The sequence below is a fragment of the Chrysochloris asiatica genome, unplaced genomic scaffold (assembly GCF_000296735.1).
Source record: "Chrysochloris asiatica unplaced genomic scaffold, ChrAsi1.0 scaffold00494, whole genome shotgun sequence".
Classification (NCBI taxonomy): Eukaryota; Metazoa; Chordata; class Mammalia; order Afrosoricida; family Chrysochloridae; genus Chrysochloris; species Chrysochloris asiatica.
Genome location: NW_006409012.1, coordinates 732957 through 740879, shown reverse-complemented (window position 1 = coordinate 740879; position 7923 = coordinate 732957). Strand labels below are relative to the sequence as shown.

The window sequence follows — 7923 nt, the reverse complement described above, 5'->3', positions numbered from 1 at the left end:
GTCTTCTTAATGACTTTTTGCTCTCTTCATGTATGATATGCTTGATGTCATCCTACAATTCTTCTGGTCTTCGGTCTTTAGTGTTTAATTCATCAAATCTGTTCTTCAGATGATCTCTAAATTCAGGAGGGATAAATTCAAATTTTTTGTTTTAGGTGCTCTTAAATGCATCTCTGAATAGCTTATAATTGACAAGCCCAACATATTTCATTCATTCAAAAATTTAAGTGCCGATTATCTGACACACATTTATAAGCATTACTATGCTCCTCTGAGCTATCATGACTGCTACTGCAATATATACGAGATCTATCAAAAGGCAAATCTGGAGCATAGTCTTAATTCTCCAACTTTATCCTGAACTTCTCACCCATTCTTGCTTTCAATATTATTGGCTAACTTTGATCCCTGTTTTCTAATTTCTGCTTTGGTATTACATCTTTGTCTTTATACTACTGCTTTTTATTTCCTTTATAGATTCAATATATTAGAGATTTGACATGTCTTCAATTATTCTTGTCAATAATAATTATCCTTCAGTCTCTGGTAGCGTAGTGGTTACGAATCAGGCTGCGAACCTTAAGGTCAGCGGTTCGAAACTACCAGCCGCTCTTTGGGAGAAAGATGAGGCTTTCTACTCCCGTAAGGATTTATACTCTCGGAAACCCTGTACAGGGTCGCTATGGGTCGGAACCGACTCAACGGCACTTAACAACAACAACAACAACATAGCATTTTAAGGAGTCCTGGTATGGCGCTATAGAATAAAAGCACTGGACCACAGTGTCGGTTTGAACTGCAAGGTCGGAATTCAAAGCCACCAGTTGCTCCTCAGAAACCCTACATAGAGTAACTGAGTCAGAACAGACTCACTAGCACTGAACAACAATGTAGCATTTTATGAGGAACACAGTGGCTCCATTAAATAAGCATTAGAGTATGAACCGAAAGGTCTGCAGTTTGAGCACACCAGCTGCCTGTGGGAGAAAGATACAGCTTTCTGCTCTGGCAAAGACTTAAAGCACTGGAAACCCAATACAGGGTCACCAGGAGTCAAAACTGATTCAATGGCACTTAACAATAACATTTTATGTATAATAAGGTAGTCGTTCAGAGAATATATGCTATTTGAGTTTCACTTTAGATGAAAGGTCAAATTAGTTGGCTTTGCTTAAACCACAGTGAATGAATACCTTTCTTAAGGAAAAGTTAAAAGGAATAAGTGAAAAAAGCCTCCATGCACAAGAAAGAATGCATTTTCGAGAAACTATTTTAAAAAGAAAATACATTTTGGGGAACATCTGCCCCAAAACAAGCAAACAAAGAATCAACCAGACAAAAATCTCAGTACACAATTTATTCCGTACCAAGGGGTTTTTTGCATTACTGTGATGGGAGTAAAATGAGAAAAAACAATTTATGATTACTTTCTATATATGTGCACAAGCATACCATGTGTTAAAGTGAGTGCAAGGTTCAAGTATACTCTTAAAGTAAAGGAAAGTTTGCACATACGTCATCACTTGATGACATTAAAATCTTTAAGTGTTTGTTTTACATTCAGCAAGTACAATTTTAATATTAAGAACTGAGTTTCCAAGTACATTTCCTAATTAAGAAATGAATGCACAGGATGACACATTGCCCTGAAACATTTCACCTAAGTTTATTAAGTTTACATTACAGTTTATATTCATTTTCTAAGGTTTGACTATCCCTAGTAATAAGAGAGTTTTAGAAGGCTGAGAAATAGCTTTCCATTTCTCATACATATATAACCACAATCTTTCCAAGTTACATTGTGATGTGTCCCAAAAAACAACTGAATCATTTATCCTGTATTATAGACGAGTAAGTTTTCATCTCACCTGTGCCCCTGCCAGGATGGCCTTTTCATAGATGGCAATAATATTTTCAATAGGACTTGTGATTGGTTCAAGACGTGCAAGACACACCCAATACTTAACAAGTTTTGTAGCATCTGGAATATTTTTAATCATGTCATTCAGTGTGGCCAATATTTCCTCTTTTGGGCATCCCTAAAAGAACAAGAAATACTGTTTACTTTTTAGCCTACAGATTGTGAACAACTAATGATTAAGCATACTATAATCAAGATCAATGATACAGAAAAAGTTGATATAAAAATATTCATAAGCGGAGAGAGGTGTTGAATAGTTCCTCGGAGAGTCCTTCTTTTACCAGCCCCTGGGATTGGGGTGTCTTCCTTCCCCATGGCAGGACACCTGGCTGCTGAGTTTGCCTTCTCGCCCCCACCAGGTGGTAGAGGTGAATGGCCTGGAGGGTTGGGGCCAGAGCCAGCTGGACTGACCCTCTGACCTGACTGAGCTTCCAAGGTACTCCCAGTAGGCCAGGGGTCGGACCGGGTAGTGAGATGTGGGGCATTCCCCTGTGCCCCTTGCAGTATGAGTTCTGTGCAGGTATGTCATACTGTGTGGACCTTAGGTTGGTGTAGGACTGCTGCCCAAGGAGTGCCCATAGACCCCTCAATCTGAGGGTGAGGCGGGGGCTAGGATTGAGAGCAACTCTGAGGGTGCCTCCACGGAGCCCCGAGCTGCCCCACCTGGTGCCGGAAAGCTGGACACAGAGATGGAAGAAAACCATGAGGAGTCCCAGGACATCAAAACAAGACAAAGACCTCGAACAGTTTGCTAAGCTGTTAAAACAAAAGAGGAACACCCTGGGGTATACCCAGGCCGATGTGGGGCTCACCCTGGGGGGTCTTTGGGAAGGTGTTCAGCCAAACAACTATCTGCCGATTTGAGGCTCTTCAGCTCAGCTTCAAAAATATGTGTAAGCTGAGGCCCCATTACAAAAGGAGGGGATAACAACAAAAAGCTCCAGGAGACATGCTAAATGTAGACCCTTCTTTAGCAGGCACGAAAGAGAAAGCGGACAAGCATTGAGAACCGAATGAGAGGTAGTCTGGAGAACCTGTACCTGCAGTGCCCCAAACCTTCACTGCAGCAGATCAGCCACATCGCCAGCAGCTTGGGGGAGAAGGACGTGGTCCGAGTGTGGTTCTGTAACCGGCGTCAGAAAAGCCAACGATCCAGCAGTGACTACTCCCACCGAGAGGATATTGAGGCTGCTGTGTCTCCTTTCCCAGGGAACACAGTATTGTTTCCTCTGGTACCAGGGGCCCCACTTTGGTACCCCAGGATCTGGAGGTCTTCACTTTACTACTCTGTGCTCCTCAGTCCCTTTCTCTGAGGGGGACGCCTTCCCCTCTGTCCAGATCATTCCTCTGGGTTCTCCCACGCATTCAAACTGAGATTCCTGTCCTTTCCAGGAACAGGTGGCAGAGGAAAGGGGAGATGCTGAGGAGACAGGACCCTGGGCTTTGTACCAGAGCTTTTGGGGTTAAGTTCTTCCTCCACTAAAGGAAGGAAGGAACTGGGAACACAAAGGGTGGGGGTAACAGGTTCAAGAGAAGGTGAAATTCATTGATGCTCTTCATTTTAATACCCACATCACTCATCATTTTGTTCTTAAATAACGAAACCTGGGAGACAGTAAAGAAAAAAAAAAGTAAAAATATTCAGAAGCTAAAAGGATACGGGTCTTAACCTAAGCCTGGACAATGGAGAGCTCTTGCTAAGGGTGACTCAGTAGAGAGAAATTTCAAGGCAAAATAAAATGTGAAATTTACTAGAATCAAGAATGCTGGATCCCAGGGGCAGGGCTTGATGGCAGATAAGGTAGAGGTGCAGTGAAGTTAGCCATCAGCAATACCTCAGAATAACATGTGAAGAGGGATCAGAGCAGAGCTCCAAAATTCTGAACTACACATCTAGTGATATTTTAAAAGTTTGAAGGTTTATAGCTAGTGGAACTTGTAGTGGGTGTAAGAAATTGCGTATTTTTAATCTACCGGGCTCAGTGACCTGCAGCCAACAACTTGGGCGAAACCAAACAGTAAGACCAAGTGGATGAACAGACCAACCACGGAAACCTCAACACAAAGGTAGACAATACACTCTGTCCATTTTGCTTTGTTCTGATTTTTGTTTTTCTTTTTGGTATCTGTCCGTGGGCCCCCACTGTTTCCAGACCTCTATTTTGAAGCTATGGACAATACGGTGAATTATGAGTATACTCGAACACTTGATTGTGTTCATGAGAAATCTGTACATGGACCAAGAGGCAGTTGTTCAAACAGAACATGGTAACACTGGATGGTTTAAAAATAAGTAAGGTGTACGACAGGGTTGTATTCTTTCACCATACTTATTCAACCTGTATGCTGAGTAGATAATCAGAGAAGCTGGGTTATATGAAGAAAAGCGTGACATCAGGATTGGAGGAAGACTCATTAACAACCTGAGATATGCAGATGATACAACCTTGCTTGCTGAAAGTGAAGAGGGCTTACAATATTTACTGATGAAGATCAAAGACCATAGCATTTGGTATGAATTGCACCTCAATGTAAATTAAGAAAATAAAAATCCTCACCACTGGACCAACAAACAACATTTTTATCAATGGAGAAAAGACTGAAGTTGTCAAGGACTTCATTCTGCTTGGATCAACTATCAACACTCACAGAAGCAGCAGTCAAGAAATCAAATGACGTATTGCATTTGGTAAATCTGCTGCACAAGATCTTTTTAGAGTGTTGAAAAGCAAAGATGTCAGTTTGAGGACTAAGGTGCACCTGACCCAAGCCACGGTATTTTCAATAACCTCAAAGCTGGACAGTGAATAAGGACGACCGTAGAAGAATTGATGCTTTTGAGTTATGGTGTTGGAGGAGAATACTGAAAGTGCCATGGGCTGCCAAAAGCACAAACAGATCTGTGTTGGAAGAAATGCAGGCCAGAGAGCTGCTTGGAGACCAAGATGGCCAAACTTCATCTCTCATACTTCAGACATATTGTCAGGAGAGATCAGTTGCTGAAGAAGGATATCAAGTTTGGTAAGGTGGAAGGACAGAGAAAAAGAGGAAGATCCCCAGCAAGATGGATTGGCAAAGTGGCAGCATCAATGGGTTCAAGCGTGGCAACAATAGTGAGGTTGGTCCAGGATCGGGCAGTGTTTAGTTCTGCTATGCCTAAGGTCGCTATGAGTTGGCACCAACTTGATAGCACCTAACAACAATATTTTGGTGACTAGAGGGGTAACCTGAGTGAGTGGACACTGCCCAGCTGTTTTTTAATAGCGAAAAGGCCAGAACAAGGGGTGTGGAGAGGGTAAGAGAGCTTAAAAACAAAACAGGCTGAAAATTAAATTAAATCCTGAGGTACACAATAACAACCAACAGTGGGATCATGAACTTTATCAGGCAGCTTTGAAGGCAAGAAGTTGAACGAGGGCATTATAAGTCATACTCATATTAGGCTACAGATTGTTTTTTTGCTTCTCTCCCTTTTCTACAGTATACAATCTAGTTTTGTTTGTTGTTTTGTTATTTTTTTGCTGTTGCTGTTTTATGCTCCCCCTTTTACCTTTGGTGGACTCTTTCTCTCCCTATATTACCCAAGAAGAGACAACAACTGCTGCCATAAAGTCAAACTACAATCACACTCTATAAAACACCAAAATCCAATACCTGATCACATTTACCTTCAGGCAATCAGAAAGATAAAAAAATACCAAAACACACAACAATCAAGTATTAAGGCCACAGATAAACACTAAACATGTCCAAGAGGCAAAAGCAGATGACCATATCAGCACATGTCCAGAAATAAGATAAAAGGTATGAGACAAATGACCTAGAGGTTGACTTGGACTCCATTCTGGAAGGAGGGCAGGCCTTGGAAACGTCTGAGAAAGAATTCAGAAAAATGATTATAAAATGTTTCAAAGCACTTTATAATGGAGTTGAGAAAAATAAGGAAGAAGTCAGGAAAGCGCTACAAGAACAATCAAATAAAATAGATGCAGCATTGCAAACAATTCAAAACTTACAGAAAGAGGCCCAAATGATCAGTAATAGAATATTAGAACTAGACAATAAACTGAAAGGGCAAAGGAGTAGATTAGAAGAGATGGAAGGCACAACTAGTGAGCTGGAAGACAAATCTCTCATTACCACTAAGATAAAAGAGCAAACGCAATAAAGGATTATACAATCTGAAGAAGGTCTAAGATTCATGTTGGACAACATGAAGAGGAATAACTTTAAGAATTACTGGCATTCCACAATAAGAAGAATCATACAAGTCCACAGAGGAAATAGGTGAAGAACTGATGGATGAAATTTTCTCTAACATCCAGAAAAGTGAAAAGATAACCATTGAAGAAGCTCAACGAACCCCAGGAAGGATAGATGCCAAAAGAAAATCACAGAGACATATCATAATCAAGCTCTCCAAAATCAAAGATAAGGAGACACTCCGGAGAGCAGCTAGGGAAAACATAAGTGTTATATACAAAGGCAAGCAAGACAGATTAAGCTCGGATCTCTCAGCCATGCATGCAAGAAGGCAATGGGAAGACATATACAAAACCCTGAAAGAAAAAAATTGCCAACCAAGAATCCTTTACCCAGTAAAGCTATCAATCAAATACGACAGTGTAACCAAAACATTCTGGGATAAACAGAAGCTAAGGGATTTTGTCAAAGCCAACCCTGAGCTACAAAACATCCTAAAGGGAGTTCTGTGCACTGAGAACCAATAAGAACAGACAACAACCACAGACTGACATATGTGGCAACACCTCCCAGAACTAAATCAACAGATGGAAGAGTCGAGAACAGAACAAAGCTACAAGAATCTGGGAGGTCAGTCTATGATCAAAACAATTACAATGTAATTGTAAAGATGGTAAACACGTAGGAACAAAGATCCAGAAGGTGAGAAGCAGAGATCCAGATGGTGAGAAGGTCAGGTAGATTATAGGATAAAACAGACTGCACTATATGGAGGGAAAAGTTAATGGAATATAAGGTAACCTCAAAGAAAATTAACACTTCACAACATACCAAGAAAATGAAAATGCAAGAAGAATATGGAAATATTAAATCTATGAGGAAACTTACAAGAAAGAACACAAGAACTATGAACTCAGCAAAGGAAGACACATAGAACAAAGAAAGTAGCAACACCACAAAAAACCCCACCATAATGGCAGCAATTAATCCAACCTATTGGTAATTACACTGAATGTACACGGATTAAATGCACCAGTTAAGGGACGGAGCGTGGCAGAATGGATAAGAAAACTAGATCCTTCAATATGCTGTCTGCAAGAGACACACCTTACACACAGAGACAAAAACAGATTAAAAGTCAAAGGATGGAAAAAAATATACCAAGATAATTGCAATAAAAATGAACAGGAGTGACAGTACTAATCTCTGATAAAATAAACTTTAAGGCAAAAATGCGCATAATAGAAAAAGATGGACATTATCTCACGATTTAAGGGACAATTGGACAAGATGACATAACCATAATAAAGATCTTAGCTCCCAATGAGAAAGATCCAAAAATATATAAAAGCAAACTCTAATAGATTTGAAAAAGAAATTGAATCTACAGTTAATGTAGGCAATTTTAATACACTGCTTTCAAAAATGGATAGAATAACAAGAAAAAAACTTGACAAAGACACAGAAGAACTAAACAACACAATTAGCCAACTGGACCTCATAAATGTGTACAGAGCATTCAACCTAACAACAACACAATACACAATCTTTTCAGTGCATATGGAACATTCTCCAGAATAGACCATGTGTTAGGCCACAAAACAAATCACCATAAATTTACAAATATCACAATACTACAAAGCATTTTTTCAGACCACAATGCTATCAAAATAGAAATCATCGATAGGAAGATCAAGGAAATAAAGTCAAATAAATAGAAACTGAATAATACCCTGATGAAAAGCAACTGGGTACTATAAGAAATTAAATGTGAATACACAACGTTCCTAGAAACAAAT

The 7923-nt window shown here is 40.0% G+C and overlaps 2 pseudogenes; one reads left to right on the top strand and one right to left on the bottom strand.

The window, feature by feature from the left end:
• LOC102838709 overlaps positions 1 to 7923 on the bottom strand; it is a 43621-nt pseudogene that overhangs the window by 14860 nt on the left and 20838 nt on the right.
• Positions 2235 to 3295, top strand: LOC102835431 (annotated as a pseudogene).